The sequence below is a fragment of the Camelus ferus genome, chromosome 10 (assembly GCF_009834535.1).
Source record: "Camelus ferus isolate YT-003-E chromosome 10, BCGSAC_Cfer_1.0, whole genome shotgun sequence".
NCBI lineage: Eukaryota > Metazoa > Chordata > Mammalia > Artiodactyla > Camelidae > Camelus > Camelus ferus.
In genome coordinates, this window is record NC_045705.1 from 30500572 (window position 1) to 30518201 (window position 17630).

The 17630-nt window shown below is 35.1% G+C and overlaps 1 protein-coding gene across 2 annotated transcripts in view; it reads right to left on the reverse strand.

The window, feature by feature from the left end:
- The window catches only part of CKAP5 (cytoskeleton associated protein 5), an 89896-nt gene that overhangs the window by 60625 nt on the left and 11641 nt on the right, over window positions 1-17630 (reverse strand). The window contains exon 1 of one of the 2 annotated variants that reach the window (XM_014556005.2): window positions 10083-10185. The exons of the other annotated variant lie outside the window; for it this stretch is intronic. The gene's annotated coding sequence lies outside the window, so the exon portion shown is untranslated. Of the gene's footprint in view, window positions 1-10082; window positions 10186-17630 lie in introns of those variants that run through there. 2 annotated transcript variants of the gene reach the window in all.

The following is a 17630-nucleotide window of genomic DNA, read 5'->3' on the forward strand; positions in this document are numbered from 1 at the left end:
AGAGTAAATGGAACTTTCATTAAGACTTCTCTTCAAAATCCCCACGACTCAGTGAAACAACAATGTGTTTTACAGTAGGAGTCAAACCTTAACAGAGAAAACCTTTCAGGGTTTGATTTGGACTACTTTCCAGCCTTACTCTATACCCCCTTACTTTTCTTGTAGCATTTCATACTTTAGCCTTCCTGAACTTTTAGGAACTCTAGTACGGCAATAGTGAGAGATGAAATAGTACAACAGTGTGGAAAACACTAAGGCAATTATTCAAATTGAAGATGCACATACTCTACTATCCAGCAACTCCACGCCTAAGTAAATACCCTAGAAATTGATGCCAACTGCACCAGAAAACCTATATGAGGATACTCATAGCAATGTTGTTTATAGAAGTCAAAAGCTGCAAACACTTCACAAGTTTATCAAAGAGAGAAGGAATAAATAGTGGTATATTCATGAGTGTAATATTATACAGCAACTAAAATGAATGAACTATGCAATGCTTCTCAAACTCTATTGTGATGGATCAATTTTTTTTTAATTTCAAGTAACTGTACACTGATATGTTTGAAAAATACTATAAAAAATTTATTAGATCTATGTATTTTTAAAATTCCCCAAGTGAATCCAAAATAGTCTAGTCACTATGTAAAACAATTGGTGGTTGTTTAAAAAGTTATGATATGGCCCTGCAATTCCATTCCTGGGTATACACCTAAAAGAACTGAAAGCAGGTACTCCAACAAATACATGTACATGCATATTCATGGCAGCACTATTCGAATTGGCCAAAAGTCAGTCCAAGTGTCCATCAGTGGATGAATAAACTGTGGTATGTACTGCAATGGACTATTACTCAGCCATAAATGGGAATGAAGTAGTTACTTTTGATACATGCTACAACATGGATGAACTTCACCAACACAATGCTAAGTGAAGGAAGCCAAACACAAAAGGTCCCATATTGTATGATTCCATTTATAGGAAATATCGGGGATAGATCAATCCATAAAGATAGAATGCAGACTAGTGGTTGCCAGGGGTTGGGGAGACAGGGGGAATGGAGAGGAACTGCTTAACGGGTAAAGAGTTTTACTGTGATATGATGGAAATGTTACTGTTCTGGAACTAGACAGATATGGTGGTTGCACAACATTGTGAATATATAAAATGCCATTGAACTGTTCACTTTAAAATGGTTAGTTTTATGTTACGTGAATTTCACCTCAATAAAAATTTTTTAAGTTCCCAGGTGATTCTAATGTGCAACCTTTAATGTTACTTTCTTGGCACAAGTTTGAGCTGCAAAAGCAATCTTTCCCATCTTAGTGTTTTTCAAAGAGAAACAGTCAATGAAAGCTTTAAAACACTTTCCAACTCAGAGAAATGTGAACAATAATATTCGATTGTTGGTATTCTATGAGTTCACTACAATACTTCTTTTTTATTGTTGGTTACTTTTAGAAACGTGAAGAAAAAAATGTTGTCCAACCTAACTGCCTCATATAAAATACAGATGCCACTGTGCAATACTTCCTGAAATGGCTTCTACTACTTCATAGCCTGAGTTTTAAAAAATTGGTGTTCATGATTTTGCTGCTTTCCATTCAAAGTTTTGCTTCACACCCACTGAAACAATGAATACAGTGTTTTATGTATATATATGTGACACTGAGAACTAGTGCTCTGTCTTTATCTTTTTCCAGGATTGATATACCAAGAAAAAATCAACTTCATTAATTTTTCCCATAATTATTTTAATTAAAAAATTTTTTTTACACATATAAGAAAAAAATCTGTTACGAAGCATTATAAGAAAATCAACATGTTGACCTACTACCTAATCTAAAAATTAGAATACACCAATATTATTACTGCACTTGTGCATTTCTTTCCTACCCCATCCTTCTTTCCACAGAAGAACTTCCCTGAAGTTCGTTTAGTTCTATGCTGTAGTCAGTCACACATTCCTAAACAAAATTAACTGTGCTTGTTTGTGAGCCTTAGAAAATTATACTGTTGCAGTCTTCCATAACTTGCTTTTTTCATTCAATATTTCATTTGTAAAATTCATCCATGTGGTATACTATAGTTCAAAGCTATTCGAAGTGTGGTCTACAGACTTGTGCTGGCTCACAGACTTAGCATTAAGAGATAAGTATAGAAAGAGGTAAGCGTTTAGAGACTGCCATAGCATCTATTCTAACTTCTTTTACTATAGTGATGGGAGGGATTAAAAAAAAGTTCAGGAAGGCTAAAGTATGAAATGCTACAAGAAAAGTAAGACGGTATAGAGTAAGGCTGGAAAGTAGTCCAGATCAGACCCTGAAAGGTTTTGTAAGCAATGTTAAGAAATTTTGACTTTACCCAAAGGTAGAAGGAGACTTTGAAGGACTTAAGTAGGAGAATTTCATATGCTATGAAATTTGCATTTTTCAGAGACTATATAATGTAAAATTAAAAGCAATCTAAAAAATGTCTTGGAAGGCAGTAACAGTGGAGGTAAATCAGTTAGAAAGCTGTAATCTAAACGAAGGATGATGATGGCCTGAAACTAAGAGTAGTAGCAATGCAAGTGAAGAAAAGGGGACGGATTTTAGAGATATAAGGAATGTCAAAGACTGCCCTTATTGAGTAAATGCAGAAGAGGTGTAAGACAGGGATGAAGATGAAATTTTGGATAAGGTGAGTTTGAGATGTGTACTAGACAAGGGTAGAAGTGAGCAGCAGTTGGAGATTCAAGCCTGCTGCTGGAGAGAGATCTGTTCTGGAGATTAAAAGTTAGGCATTACCAGTAGATAAATTTAATTAAAACCAAGAGGGTGGATGATAGCACTGAGGGAGAGTACACAGTGAGAAGAGACTTGGGTTAGTGCTTAGGTGAAACCAGCATCTACAGGACAGGTAGATGAGCCCCTTAATCCATTATGTACACTGCCTGACACATAAAAAATGATCAATTAATGTCTGCTGGGGAAAGAAAAAATCCACAATAATCCAGAATGCAGTAGTAATCTTATCAAATTTGAGTTTTTACTACTTTAGGAAATTTTTATTACCTCTATTTCTGTCTGCAAATCTAAATTTTAAAAAAGACAAAGAATTTTGTATCTTCAAAACTACTGCTAACTTGAGGTGAGACCTTGGGTAAGTTACTTAGCCAAATGTATATTGCCTCAGCGTGCCTCTGTGTAAAGTGGGAATAATAGTAAATACCTGAGAGGGTTGTTGTGTGGATTAAATGAGCCAATACATATAAAGCTCATAGACTAGGTACTTGGCATCTAGCAAGGGCTCAATAAATGTGAGTATTTTACTATCACTATCCATATCTGGCATTCCAAATTTGAAAATATTTATTTCACTTCTAAATTACAGTTGATTTTTAGAATTTTAAAGGATTAAAAGAACAAACACAAATACTCAAACTGAATTTAGTTAGACATTCTACTCATAATAATTACTTGAAAATGATATACCCATTAATACAAGCCATAAGTTGAATATTTGAAAGAGAATAAAATGCATAGACCTCTTCTAATTTTATTATAGTTACTTTATTTTCTTTACTTTTATTTATGCACTGACCAAATAAAAAACTGAAACTATGGCTTTTGTTTTGTTTTCCAACCTCTCTTGGTCTAGTTAACACTTGGGGGCAACATCATGTATCTCTCTCTTGCTTCTTCAAATATAAAATGGAATTAATACCATTTACCTCCCATTTCTCAAGAGTCTACAAAAAGGGTTCTTTTCTTGGTGTCATAAACCCTTTGTAAAGTCTATAGACACCTTCTTAGAATATTATTTAATGCATAAAATATATAAGATTATATTAAATTAGTTATGTTGAAATATAGTTATCAAAATATTTTAAAATGTGAATACATGAGTTTCTCCATTAATACATTAAATAAAATCTAGCGGCAGATTCAATAACTACTGTTAATTCTAAAGTTATGACGATTAAAAACATTTTGATATATAATGTGACTATGAAAATGATTTCTACTGGTGACAAAGGCAAAGGTTCTAATGTTAGTGTAGTTTATTGCCTATATTAATTGAAAATGTTAAAATTTCAGTCAGAAAGTTAGTGAAAAGAAAGGTGTAATTATTTTTCCATACAAGTTTACAGAGTCCCTGAATTCTAACCCAGGTTGAAATCTCTTTGTCTACAACCTTTGAAATTCTATGATCACAGGAAGGCTCTTTATTTTCAAAGACTTTAGGGCACTGTTTATAATCACTCCAAAGTCCCTAGTTATAATAATAGAAATTAACTCCAAACCTATATTTCAGTAGCACTTTACATTTTATAAGTATTTTTATAATCATTCTCTTATTTGAGACTCTAGCGAGGAAGACATTTAATCATTTCTATGTATTTCATAATGTAAATGCAAGCACACTGTTATATTGTCTCATTCAGATTTCTTTTGTCTTTTTTTGTATTATTCTTAGTTATGTGACTCTTTCTTACTCAAATATAAGATTCTCTTTTTTTAAAAAAAACTTTTTAAATTCAGTTATAGTCATTCTACAATGCTGTGTCAAATTCCGGTGTAGAGAACAATTTTTCAGTTATACATGAACATACATATATATATATTCATTGTCACTTATTTTTTCGCTGTGAGTATAAGATTCTCTTGAGCAAAAGCTTTTTGTCTTATTAATCTCTATCCTTATAAGGCTAAAATAAATAAATAATGAATAAAAATAAAGCAAGCATCATTATCCTCTTTTTACATATGGGGAAAAAGAGGTTTAGTGTCTTGCCCAAGGTCCCGTAAGTAATGATCTAGAAGACTATTTCTTGATTCCTAGTTTGGTGAAATTCCTACAACTTAACCTACGTATGGTTTCTACGTGACCTATAATGAACTCTATTCACACTATATAAATAGTAAGAATTATTTTGGTGATTACCTAACTCAATAAAAATATAAAGAGCAAATGACAGTATATGTGAAAGACAAGTTTATTTGCCTCCAAAGGACTTAGGTAGTTTATGGAAATTTAAAATATGTTAGTTGGTAAGGGGGAATCATCCCTAATCAGCAGCTGCCTGATAATCGAGCTTACCTACCCTTTTGGGCCTCAAAACACTGTTAACCTGTCTTTGCATAAGAGAGGAAGGACTACAGTTTTCATTGTAATTTGCAGTTATTTATGCAGTCCAACCCTTCTCACTCACAAGCCTTATTCCACTGAGTAACTGACTCTGCCAGTTGAAAATGAAAATCTTTCCCTAAGATTAATAAAAAAAAAAACCCCAAAAGGGTGGTAGACTATAACCTCTATAGTTCATATTCATATTAGTTTTAAATTTCTGACTACAATTCTAGAACATTTGCGGGGGGTAAGGGAAAGGTCATTAATGTGGCCACTTGTTTGAAAGTTAAACTTTGTAGCTGCAAATTTTAACTAGCCATTATCACAAAGGAAAGTAAAGGCCTGAGGAACATTCAGAACAGATTCAGGAAGTAATGAAGACTGTCAAGAGTTCATAAAATGGAATACGTGTAGAATAAACAAACAATTTCATGAAAAGTCACACAAGTTAAAGGCCTGAATGATCTCTTTAGAGAAGTGTAGTACTGTTTTCAGTACACATAGCAAATTAAAACCAAACTAGCCAAAGAGTGGAAATAACCCAAAAGTCCATCTGCTGATAAAATATGGTAAATCCATACAATGGAATATGATTCAGTAATGAGAAGAAATGAAGTACTACAAAGAATTCCTAAAACTCAGCAACAAAAAAGCAAACAACTCAATTAAAAAATGGGGAAAGGACTTAACATTTATCCGAAGAAGATACACAAATGTCCAATAAGTACGTGAAATGATGCTCAACATTCCTAATCATTAGGGAAATGTAAATCAAAACTATAAGATACCACCTCACACTTATTAGGATGGCTACTAATAAAAAACCCAGAAAACAACAAACTGGCAAGGATATAGAGAAATAGGAAAGCTTGTACACTGTTGGCGAGAATGTAAAATGGTACAGCTACTGTGGAAAACAGTATAGCAGTTTCTCAAAAAATTAAAAAATAGAATTACCATATGATCCAGCAATTCTGCTTCTGGGTATATGCCCAAAAGAACTGAAAGCAGAGTCTCAAAGAGATATTTGCACACCCATGTCATAGCAGCATTATTCACAACTAAAACGTGAAAACAATTCAAGTGTCCATTGATGGATGAATGGATAAGCAAAATGTGGTATACACATAGAATGGAGTATCATTCAGCTTAAAAAGGAAACAAATTATGACATATGCTATAACCTGGATGAACCTTGAGGACATTATGTTAAGTGAAGTAAGCCAGCCACAAAGAGACAAATACTCTATGTTTCCATTTAAATGAAGTACTTAGAGTAGCCCAAATCATAGTGAGAGAAGGTAGAATGGTTGTTGCCAGCAGATGGATGGAGAGGGGGAACAAGGGGTTTCTGTTCAATGGGTGTAATTTTTCAGTTTTACAAGATGAAAAAATTATGGAGATGGATGGCGGTGGCTATACAACATTACAAATGTATTTAATACCACTGAATTGCACACTTAAAAATGCTTAAGATGGTAAATTTTGTTATGTGTATTTTATCACACATACGCAAAAGAAAAGAGGTACTGATACATGCTACAATATGGATGAACCTTGAAAATATTACACTTACTGAAAGAAGTCAGTCACAAAGGACCACATATTGTATAATTCTATTTATATAAAATGTCCACAATAGGCAATCTATAGAGACAGAACGTAGATGAATGGTTGCCTATGACTGGGATGTTTGGGGATATCAGAAGGGTGATTAGATGGTTAAGGAGTGTGGGGTTTCTTTTTGGGGTAATGAAAATTGACTAGTTCTAAAACTGACTGTGGTGATGGTTGCACAAATCTATAAGTATGCTGAAAGTCACTGAATTGTACACTTTAAATAGGTGAATGGTATGTAAATTACGTATCTCATTAAAATTGTTTTTAAAAAATCAAACTAACAAAGTTTACTAACAAAATTTCTGAGGAGATAAGAGTGATTTATTTGTTAAGGCTGCCAATCATTTTACATGTACATGAGTTGGTTGTAAAGGTTAGAATCCTTTCTAATAACTGGATCTCCATTTCAATTTTACCTAAAGCACCCATTCACTGAATTTCCCTATGGGTAAACTGTGATGGCTCAAGGAGTTCACAGGAGTACAAGTAGACATCTAAACAAAAAACCATTATACAAAATGTATTGTATGTGGGAAGTTCCCTAAGCAAGGGACACATAAGGGTTAAGAGAGTTCAAAGATAGGATTAACCACCATGAGTGAGGGATGGATGGTGAAAATCCCATAGAAAAGGATGGCATCTGAACTCAGTAATAAGTGATAGGTGAATTAAAAAAAAAAAAAGAGTGGAGAGGAGATATTCTAGGCCGAGAAAACGAGAAAGGCAAAGTCCTGGAGGTAGAAAAGTACAGAGTATGTTTAGGGAACACTGAACGGATCAATTTATTAGAGTATATGACCAAAAAATAGACTAGGGTCAGATCATATATAATCTTGAATATTAAGTTAAACAGCAGAGAATAGTGATGAACTAAAGCAGGGCAATGACAATCTCATCTACTTTAGAAAGATAAATCTATGTAGAATGAATTGGAAGGGAGAGAAAGCAGAGAGTCCTGATAGGAAATTACTGCAGTACTCCAGGACAAAGATAAATACGAGCCAGAACTCCTAGGAATGGAAAGGATGGGCAGAGGAGACTGAAAGGGGAGGTACGTTAAAGAAGTAAAATCGGTAAGCCTTAGCAACTAAGGATGTGGGAGTAGAAAGAAGAGTCTACTGCTCTCCTCTGTAGGAGGCCCATCTACGTGACTCGGAGAACAGTGGTGCCAATGACAGGAAAATGTCAGAAGAAATTTCTGAGTTGTTTGTTTATGGGGAGTGGAGAAGAGGTGAAGAATATGATGAGTCTGGTATTAGACATAAGAAGTATAACCTTTAAGTGGCCAGAAGTGTGGCACCAGAGATGAATAGAGGGTTCTGGATTTTATAAACAAAGACATAGGAAATCAAGTTTTCATTACACAGCAAGGTTTGATGTTCTAAAAGTAAAACTGTCAACAAAGAGAAGCACTAATAAAGTGCACTAATAAAGTTAATTTGACCTCTATATGATGTTTGCTATGGTTCATTCAATCTAGTCTATACTACAAATACTCAGCAATCAAATTAGCCAGCACTCTCAGGGGGTTTTACCCTAGCCTAAAACAGAGACAAAGGCAAAGGAACCAGCTAAAAGAAAATCTGTTCTACAGAAATATAGTAATTTTACACCACTGATTTATCTAAAATGTCTTCCAAAGAGCTCAAATACCATATAGTCCACACTATTGCTGAAAAAAGGTTTAGATGTAATATTTATTTTTAGACCAGAAGTTAAGAAATGTTGACAAGGTCACACATAAAGGCACAACTTCAAATAAATTTTAAATTTCAGTTTAGTATTCAATTAAGTAACAAATCATCTATTAGGTATGCATTATATACTACTATTAACATATAGACCCCAGCAATCTATGCATTTTCTCATTCACCAACCAGCTAAAAGGCATCTAGAGATTAAGTCATCAGTAATGTTAGAGCTGGGCCTAGAAGCTATGTCTCCTATCTTTCAGACTGTCTCTCTTCCCCACCACCCAAGGGTCCATGTGGAATGTCCTTTTACTTTAACTTCCTGTATCTTGACAGCTTATAAGAATAGTTATACAGCTATACAGCTTATAAGAATAGTTATACAGTTATACATACTGTTTTAGCTTTTGACCTGGGGAGAAGCTATGGCAGTGAAACTAATTTATGGCTAATTCTCAAGCTCTTGACCTACAAAAGCTCTCCACTTATCACAATACAAGAGATCTGGATCTGATTACCCTTCCTAGATTCTCACTTCTGGCTAAGGAAATGCTACTGCAGAAGCAAAGAATAAGCCTGAGGGAAGTCTGAGGAAAATTTCTGCCCACTCTAAAAGCAACGCCTTGGAAAGACCAATAAAAATTGATAGACTTGCTCCAAAACAGGAAATACTTATAAAACAAGGATAAAACAGAATATACATACATGCCCAGAAATTTTTACTCAAATCATGTCTAAGAAGGGCACTGGTTTAAAGAAGCATAACAATTATGTAACTGTCATAGAAAACTGTAAATTTTTATTACTTGGCCAAGCCAGACAAAATCTCATCTCTTAAGTAGCCAGTAACAAAAATGACAAGTCTTTCCCTCTAATTTAAAATATCTCACTGCCTCCAGCTAATTAACAAGGTTAAGTGTTAACCTCTTGCTGGAGTATTCTGTGCTACCAGGGGGCCGGAAGTCTGAACTGCTTCTCTAGCAAGTTATCTCAACAAACTTGGGTGGGCTTGCTGTCTTAGTACTGGGATGGTGGCCTCCCACAGATTCCTTCAGAGAGGGGTAAAGAGCTCTTTCACATCGTGCTATTCTGCTATTCGTATCAGCGGGAAAGGACTCTCCTTAACAGATGATCACTGTCAGTGTCTCCAATAGGGGGACTTGATACCAACACAGGCCTCTGGGGAGACAGAAAGCTAAACCTGATTGTGAATTAGGTTAACTTTAAGAGTTACTGCTCATTTGTACCAAAGTAGCTGAAAATCTAATGCTTACTCATCCCAAAGCTACCCAGGTCTCCAAATTCCAAGCTAAGGACCCAAGGCCCAGGGCACTACATCCAGCTCCACCCATCTAGCTCAGGGGGTTCTACTGGGTAAAAGCAATCCTCTCCTCACCCCAAGTAGGAATCAGGCTGGGGCAAAGCCTGGTTGTGGGCACCGTTCAACCACTGCATATCCAAACAAGCACCCGAGGGCCACTGTCACCACCCAGAAGTAGAGCAGATGCCCCAGGCTTTAGCTCACTGCAGCCGGCATTGTTTACGCTCTTTCGCCGCCTTAGCGTCTGACAAGCCAGGAAAGTCCCCTGTACTGTCCACCAGGACTTCCGACATGGGCACAGGATGCTTGACCCTAGCCCGCAGTTTGACACTTACGCTCCCCAGGCAGGGAGAGGTCGGGGGCCCTAAGGTCCGAGCAGAATCAGCAGGAATACCAGGCGGGCGGGGGCGGTGGCAGCATTGGTGCGGAGGGCTTCTGGGAAACGCCTCCTCCGGGGGCGGGGCCCAGAGCTCACAGTCAGATTGCCCGCCCCACCTCGGCCCGCTCCCAGCACATACTGACTGCTTAAAGGGGCCGCAGCGTGCCTTCGCTCGGAGGTCTGCAGGACCCAGGGTGTTCCTTCCAGCCTACAGGGCTTCCAAGGCATGAGGCAAATGAATGACCAACTAGAGAAGACTCTACCGCAGTTGGGTGGGGACCTCTTTTTTTGGTGACAACACAGATAATGTTCCAGAAACAAAGGAGATGACCAGTTCCTACTTTACAATCCTAATTCCTCCTCAAGAAGTGAAAAAAAAAAAAAATCGCTGTAGAAAATAGTCAAAGCATCGGGGTAAATGTATATATAGTCCCCATCATGTAAGTGGCTTATTCTATTAACTTGAGCAGTTAATGTTTTTCAAGTGGCAACTCAAAGGCTCAGAAAAGAACTGAGAGCCTGCACTGCTCCGCCTCAACCTTTCACTGACTTCCTTCTCTTCTCTACAACACGCGGAATCCTAGACAATGATAGAAATGGGTAGTAGGAGGCGAAATAGAAAAGTAACATTCTCCTTCCTGTGAGTAAAATGTGATCTTTCAAAAATTGGCTAAGAATTCACTTCATGTCTATGTAGATAAAAAAGTCTTGCATGCAAATAGAATTGTGATGCTCAGTCATCTAATGTAACATGAAGAGTTCTTGAGAAAATTGTAGTAGAAACTGGATTAACATTTCAGGGAGTTAAGTAATGATCTCTAAGGTCTCCATAGGTTATTAGTGAACTGTAAATTTCTTTTCACAGGAGGAATTTTTCCTCAATATCAGCTTATAAGGTTTGTATGCATTTTGTGTCTCCTTTATACTTTCAGGAAAGAGATTTATGTGTTTATTAACCCTGTATTCCCTCATCTAATCTAGATGAATGCACATACCTTACTAAAACCTTAAGCCACCACCAACGAGTATGGGAATCAATTTAGTAAAGCTAAAGACCATGTATAAGTGCCCTAATATCTTCTATCACGAACAGGGGTTCAAGTGGAAGTTTAGATTCCAAAGGACAGACATGAAGACTGCTCTAATATGAAGCAGACCCAGGTTACCCTTATTCTGAAGGTCTTAGAAAATTCTAGGCTAAGGCTGCCATGAAGGGAAATTGATTCAGATTAGTACAGTCTGATTTTGAACTGCCAAGAAAATATCATTCTAAAGTGCATTTAACTGTGAATAATACTTCATACTTCTGCATTAGGTAATTAAGACCTTTCATTCTGTCCTATCAAGCTTATCACACTGTTCTGAGAGTAATGGTTTGTTTATCAGGCTTCCCATTAGATTGTGAGTATCCTCAAGGGCAAGAGCTGGAATATTTCTTACTCATCTTATTTCCCAGTGGGTGACACCAAATGAATACTCAATAAATATTTATCACAAAAGATATGACCAACACTTACTCTGACACAAGAGTCCAGATAACATCAATAAGCATATTGCAGTAAGTATATGTGTGCATGCACACACACAAATGGATAATACCCAATGCTGTGCTCATTAGTAAATTTAAAAAATTAAGAGAGAAGAAAAATCTCCTGATTGTATATACCTCAGTCTCAGACATCAAAACTAAAGATTATTATTATAGGGATTTATATCTTTTGTCCTAAATGCAAAGATATTTTATATAAATATTCCTGAATAATACTTAGATATCTTACCAAATATCACAGTCCATCTTATTTTGGTTATTGCCTCCTTTTCTTTACTATACCATGAAGAGACTAGACTGGACATGTAAAATCTTCACAATTCAACAAACTACTGGTTAGATGTATTCTCCTTTAACATGACAAAGTGAAAACTGTTTAGGAAATGATTTAGCAAATATTATATATAGAAGAGAATATGGGAAAATGATAATCATGTATTAGGAAGGTGGCATTTCTTTACACTTAAAAAGGAAATCTTTCTTCACTGAATGTTTTCCTGCAACAAATTAAAAATACTTTAGAAAAATATTTATTGCACAAATAGCCAGATCGAGGGGAAAAAAAAGTTTTAAACATTAACTGGAATTCTTCATATTCAATGAAGGAAAGAGGCCAAGTTAGTGATTAAGAGCACAGACTCTGGAGCTAGAATGCTTAGTTCAAATTCTGGTTGTGCCACTTACTAGCTGCGTGGTTTTGGACAAACTCCTAACTCTCTGTGTTTGTTTTCTGTTTGTAAAATGGGGAATTTTTCTTCTTTTACCTTATTGGGTTATTAGGAGAATTAAATGAGTGAAGTTTATTTGTAAAGTGCCTAGAATTAATTGCTATATATAAGTATTTGGTAAATAAAATACACAATATTCAACAGTTACTGTCTACCTTTCCTATCACATTCCTTTTAAAACTAAAAAGCAAATGTATAGACCCCTCCCACTGACTGCTCCTAACTCCCTGTGTTCCTAGCTGTCAGAAGCAGTATTAACTGAGAATCAGAAGTTTTCCAATCTAAGAGCTTTTAAGTCATGTTTATTGAGGTATAACTTACGTACAGTAAAATTTACTTTCTAGTATATAGTTCTATGAGTTTTGAGACACATAGAGTCATCTATCCATCACTACAGCCAAGAACATCTCTATTAGCCCCCCAAATTTCCTTTTCCCCCTTTGTACTTAATCCCTCTCCCCTAGGCAACCACTGATCAGTATTCTATTCCTACGGTTCTGCCTTTCCACAATGTCATACAAAAAGAATTATACTGTGTGCAGTCTTTTGAGTCTGTTTTTTTCCATTCATAATACAACTGAGATTATTCATGTTTTTGTACATATCAGTAGTCTGTTTCTTTTTATTTCTGAATAATATTCCAGTATATGACCTAACACACTTTGTTCATCCATTTACCAGTTGAAGGACTTGTGAGTTGTTTCCAGTTTTTAGCAATTATAAAAGAAAAACTGGGGGGGAGGATATAGCTCAAATGGTAGAGCATATGCTTAGCATGCATGAGGTCCTGGGTTCAATTCCCAGTATCTCCATTAAAAAAAAAAAAAATAAGTAGGCCTAGTTACCTCTCCTCTGCAAAAAGGAAAACAAAAAACAAAACAAAACAAAAGAAAAACTGCTACAGATTTTTGTAGGAACATAACTTTTCATTTCTTTTGGGCAAATACCCAAGAGTGGGAATGCTGGGCGATATGGTAGGTGCATGTTTAATTTATAAGTAACTGTCAAATTTGTTTTCCAAAGTGGCTGCATGAACCATTTTGTACTCCTCCACCAGCAATGTATAAAAGTTCAACTGTAACTGGATTATTACTTAGTACTAATTTCCAGTATGGATCTATATTTTTATACCTAACAATTAAAGCCAGTTCTTTCTACAATTTAGTATTACTGGTTTGCAACCTATTTTTCTATTTACAAAGAGTCATTGATCACTTGGTATGAATCTTAGACGTGGCTTTATAACACTTTCAAAGGAAGTATCAATGAAAATTACTCTTTCAAATCCCATCCAAAAGTCGTCAAATCTGGTCATTTTGTCTGGATTAACAAGTTATAAGGATTAACAAAAAAGTGCTCCTAGTAACTAGAAGAAAGCAAAACATATATTACATACACATTGGTCAGTCAGATTAGTTTTCCAACATTCAGATGAGTGTTTCCATAGCCTAAATAAAATTCCTCAACAATTTCTATATATAGCAAGTCATATGAAACATCTTTATCAAAAATATAATTCTCTTGATTAGGAAACAAAAAGCACACATGAAAATATTAAAAAACTTACTTAAAAACTATGTCCAATACTACAAAAAATGCTTTTACATCCCCAAGAGAATTGAAACTATATATCCACATGAAAACTTGTATATAAATATTAATAGCAGCATTATTTATAACAGCCCGAAAATGGAAACAATACACAAATCCATCAACTGGATTTGTAAAACAAAATGTGGATATGAAAAAAAATGGAATATCATTCAGTCATGAAAAAGAATGAGGTACTGCTACACCATACAACATGGGTTAACCTTGAAAACATCATGCTAAGTGAAAGAAACCAGACACAAAAGGCCATATGTTGCTTGATTATGTTAGTATGAAATGCCCACACTAGGCAAATCCATAGAGACAGAAAGCAGAGTAGTGGTTGTCAGGGGCTGTGGGTGGGAGGGTAGGGAGGGAAAAGGGCAATGGAGAATGACTGAAATGGGCAGGAGGTCTCTTTTTGGGGTGATGTAAGTGTTCTGGAATTACATAGTTGTTAATAGTTGCACAACTATGTCAATATATTAAAAAGCCACTGAATTATGTTCACTTTAAAAGGATACATTTTTGGTATGTGACTTACATCTCACTTTAAAATAACCCATTGACAGAGATGAATAAATAAGCTGTGGTATATTCACAAAAAAGATATTATATAGCAGTGAAAATCAGCAAAAGCATGCATGAATTTCACAAACCATGCTAACAAAAACAGTTACTGAAAACATACAGTATGATTATACAAACCCAAACAATATAGTGTGTAGAGATACATACATTTGTGATTAAATTTAAAAGAAAAATATAAGGGTATACTGAAAACAGTACAGTAGAAAAGGCAGAGTATACAATCTGGGATGCAGTAAAGGAGGGCTGCACAGGATACTGGTAATGATCTACTTCTTAAACTGGGTGATAGGAACATGGATGTTTCTTTTTTAAATTTTATAACATAAATAACTTATTATATTTAAAATATATTAAAAATTCCATGAGTTTCAAAATGAAAGAAAAAAAAAGCTCTGCCTCTAATGAGATCTTATAATTTAGTAATTTAGTAAGTTATACACTACAGTGTTCAGGCAGAAATGTAGAAAGGCTTTTTTTTTTTTTTTTTTTTTTTTTTTTTTTTTAAATCTGAGAGGAAGAACTGGGTTGGAAAGAAAATTTATACCCCCAAAGCCATGCTCTACCATTAACTAGTTGTGAAACCTTAAGGAAATCATTTACTCTTCAGGGGCTTTAGTATTCTCATGCATAAAACAAGGGGTTTTATTAACTACCCTCCCACCTCTAAAATTTTATGGAATAGTATTCCACAACACCTATTTATATATAATAAACAGCATGCTTACAATTCCAAATTTTTCAGTACTAGGATATTTGCAGCTTATGTTAGATGTTTGTAAAGTGCTCCTATTTCAGTGGTAAAAATCTCAGACCCCATTCTCTTTGGCCCTTGGTTAAACAACAACAAAGGAACAGTAGTTTGCTTTATGCTAGTATCACAGATGCAGTGTCTAAAACCGTAGTTTGTATACATGTGGGTTCTACCATCATTTCCCTTTTTCAGGCATTCTAACCCTGGTGGAATATATTCTGTCCTCAGGTCAAGAAGTAGGGATTCACATAAGCCACTGAAAAAGCAAGATTTTAATTATCAGCCTCCTATGCCTGGCAAAGAAAAACATGTCATAAAAGGTAAAAATACTGATTCAAAAAGTCAGAAATATGAATTACATTTCCTTCTCTATACAAATGGTACTGAGAAGGTGAGTTTCTGAGTCATCTAGTCATATCCAGCACAATTTGTGGGACCACCTAGTCAGAATCACATTCAGAGCAGGACTTCCTATGGTCTGTACTCAGGGCACCAAACTCAGCTGAACTTTGTACGCTCAACCATCACTGGAATGGGATTTAAAAGGCCAGGACAAGTGGCTTCACTGAAGAGAATTCTACCCAACACTTAAAGAAGAATTAACACCCACTCTCCTGAAACTAGTCCAAAAAATTTAAGAGAAATGAACATTTCTAAGCTTATTGTATGAGGCCAGAACTCCCTGATACCAAAGCCAGACAAAGACACTACAAGAAAATTACAGACCAATATCACTGATAAATACTGATGCAAAAATCCTCAACAAAATACTAGCAAACCAAATCCAAAAGCATGTTAAAAGGATTATACACCATAACCAAGTGGGATTTATTTCTGGAATGCAAGGATGGTTTAAAACACCAAAATCAATGTAGTACACCATAACATCCTTCATTAGGAGAATGAAGGACAAAAACCACATGACCACCTCAATTGATGCAATAAAAAGCATTTGACAAAATTCAATATCTTCAATGATAAAAACACTCAAGCTAGGAATGGAAAGAAACTACTTCAACATAATCAAGACCATTCAGGAGAAGTCCACAGCTAACATCATACTCAATGATGAAAGACTGAAAGCTTTTCCTCTAAAAGTAGGGACAAGGCAAGGATTCCTGTGTTAGCCAATCCTATTCAATACAGAAATGGAAGTCTTGGTCAGAGAAATTAGGCAAGAAGAAGAAATAAAAGGCATCTAAATCAAAAAAGAAGTAAAATCATCTTTGTTTGTATATGACATAATCTTATATGTAGAAAACGCTAAAGATTCCACAAAAGAAAATTTGTAGAATAAATGAATTCAGCAAAGTTGTAGAATATAAAACCAACACACAAATATCAGTAGTGTTTGTATATACTACAAATGAACAATCTGGAAAGGAAATTAAGAAAACAACTCCACTTATGATAGCATCAAAAAGAATAAAATATTTGGAAATAAACCTAATCAAGGAGGTAAAAGACGTGTACACTGAAAACTGTAAAACAATCCTGAAAGAAATTGAAGAAGACACAGATAAAGGAAAAGACATCCCATATTCATGGAAGACTTAGTATTATTAAGATATCCAAATTTCTGAAGATAATCTATAGATTGAACACAATCCCTATCAAAACCCCAACATCATTTTTTGCAGAAATAGAAAAATTAATCTTAAAATTCATATGGGATCTCAAAGGACTCTGAATAATCAAAACATTTTTTTAAAAAGAAAAATGTTGCAAGACTCACAATTCCTGATTTCAAAACATATTACATAGCCACAGTGATCAAAACAGTGTAGTAGTAGCATAAAGACAGACAGATCAATGGAATAGAACAGAGAACCCAGAAATAAACCCACACGTATAGGGTAAAATTATCTTTGACAAGATTGCCAAGACCACTAGATGGGGAAAAGGTGGTCTCTTCAACAAACAATGATGGGAAAACTGGATAGCCACATGCAAGAAGAACTTTGATCCTTATCTTATACCATATACAAAAATTAATTTTAAATGACTAAAAACCTAAACTTTTAAGATCTAAAACTATAAAACTCCTAGAAGAAAACATAGAGGAAAAGCTTCATGACTTTGGAATAGACAATGATTTCTTACATACAGTGACAAAAGCACAGGTAACAAAAGCACAAAAGACAACTATAACAAAATTAAAGATTTTTGTGTATCAAAGGACACAGAGTAAAAAGGCAGTCCACAGAATGGAAGAAAATATTCACAAATTATTCATTTGATAAGGGGTTAATATCCGTAAAATATCAAGAACCCCCACAACAAAACCCCAAATAA